This window comes from Bubalus kerabau, unplaced genomic scaffold, assembly GCF_029407905.1.
Source record: "Bubalus kerabau isolate K-KA32 ecotype Philippines breed swamp buffalo unplaced genomic scaffold, PCC_UOA_SB_1v2 scaffold_70, whole genome shotgun sequence".
Taxonomy (NCBI): domain Eukaryota; kingdom Metazoa; phylum Chordata; class Mammalia; order Artiodactyla; family Bovidae; genus Bubalus; species Bubalus kerabau.
Window position 1 is genome coordinate 967,378 of NW_026577924.1, and position 2,311 is coordinate 969,688.

A 2,311-nucleotide genomic window follows, 5' to 3' on the forward strand; every position below is an offset into this window, starting at 1 on the left:
TCAATTATTTTCGTTTTCAAATCCAGAATTTATGTTAGTTTCCTTAAAAAAAAATAATTTGTAGCTCTTCATTGGGTCTCTCTGTTTGTTGACTTAGTATCATACTGTCATCTAATTCTTCAAACATGGTTCCATTATTTCATTTTGTAGTTATCATTACTTTGATATTTTATCTTTTGACCTTCATACTGAATTTATAAGTGATATACTTATATGAGTTATCAGTGGTATGTTATACAAATGCTTTACTCACCACCATTACAACATTAGAGTTTTCTGATTTTAACTGTATACTTACCTGTCCCAGCAGGTTGATAAAGAGTCCAAGCCTAAAGCCCCTTTAAGGAGGAGGCAAGCTTGCTTGCTTTTTCACATTCTTTGGCCTAAGACAAGTAGGCATTGTAGGGAGCAGTATCTCAGGTTCAAGGACATTCCTCTTTTTGAGCTTTGGATGTATGCTATAGGAAAGGGTCTGGGCAAAACGCTCACATCCTTGAGATGTTTTTTGTCTATTCTCAGAGGCTAGTTGAGACGTATATATGGCCCCACTTAAATTAGTGAGCCCCTTCTGATGTCTGTGTCAGAAGCTTTTTCTGTCACCTTCACTTTAAATAAAATATACACAAAGCTCTGAGTGACTGAGACTGTCTTTGGCCCCAGAGTAATATCTTCTTCTTCAGACACCATGAATCCAGTGGCATCGGTCACCATTGACTGCTAGGTTATCATCTTGGGGGCTTGTCCAAGATCTTCAAGACAAGGTAAGAACACTCAGAGTTGAGATTCTTTTGCTCGTTTACTGTGGTCTCTACTTTACTATGGAGAAGGCAATGGCACCCCACTCCAGTACTCTTGCCAGGAAAATCCCATGGGCGGAGGAGCCTGGTAGGCTGCAGTCCATGGGGTCGCTAAGAGGTGGACACGACTGAGTGACTTCACTTTCCCTTTTTACTTTCCTGCATTGGAGAAGGAAAGGGCAATCCACTACAGTACTCTTGCCTGGAGAATCCCAGGGGCGGGGGAGCCTGGTGGGCTGCCAACTCTGGGGTCTCACAGAGTCGGACACGACTGAAGCAACTTAGCAGCAGCAGCAGCAGCAGCAGCAGCAGCAGCAGCTACTTTACTAAATCAGAAGCATGTGGACTGAACTTCTTTTCCCCAGTCAGCTTTTCCTGGTCCCTCTGACCATTTCATATCTGCTTGGGGAATTAAAGTTATTAACCTCGTGTGCCGGATTGTAGACTTTCAAGGGACTTGCAATCCATGCTGTTATTGTGCTTTTCTAGCAAGGCCCCCATTCCAAGTTTTACAGGACACTTCAGACAGGAGCACTTTAGGGAGCTAGCTGGAGCTCTAGCTCCAGGGACATCTCTCAGACTGGAAATCACCATCCTGACCCCACAGACACACAGGCAAGTTCTTGTCGTGGCTATGCCTCTGGACTATATGGATTGAGGCATTGCTGGTGAGCATGAGATTCCTGAGGACACAGATTGGGACACCCCAGATTTGGGCAGATTGAAAGCGCATTGGGCTTCTTCCCTTAGTAGCGCTAGCTCTTAGCAGAGCAGACGAAGCCCTCCAGTGGCTCTTGTCTTAACTCCTTAGGTATTCTTTTTGTACAGTCTGAGGGACAGGAATCAAAAGGATGATGTTGGCACTCCATGCATATGAAGGATTAGTTTTTCCTCGCAGGCGGGCCCTCCATCGCCTCCTTTGTTATTAAATAGACTCGTGTGGCCACTCTCAGGAGGATGTCTTGGGTTTTCTGTTCATCCCTTTATGACTTGCCACCTATACTGTTATGAGGAATGTGCGCAGGTACACAGAAGTTGGGTGCTTCCCCTAGTGGTCTTGGCTCGGCGAGCATCCGGAAAACTACTCTGTTCCACCCCAGGTGGTGCCGGAATAAAAGGGAAATCAAACCAAGGTTTTAATGGTGAGGACCTGGACATCAATCTGGGATGCCATCAGGTCTAACCCTGGTGCATCTCCACCATGCCTGGGTGGTAGAATGAGGGGGGGTGGGAGTAGGACACCTTCACCTGTAAGAGATAGGTTAGCTCTGGCCAGGGAAGGAAGCTTAGGTGGAAAATCAGTCTCCAACCCCGTCTAGAGCAGGGGCAGACACCTCTGGTAGAAAAAAGCCATGGCACTGGGCACTGCTTTTTTCTCTCTTACAGATGGGGCTTAACAGTCCAGAACCACCACCCCCCCTTGAATAATATCTTGAAAAACTGGGATAATTTTGATCCTCAAGGCCTAAAAATCCCTTATATATGGGGTTTCTTTGCTTTAAGAGACGACCTCA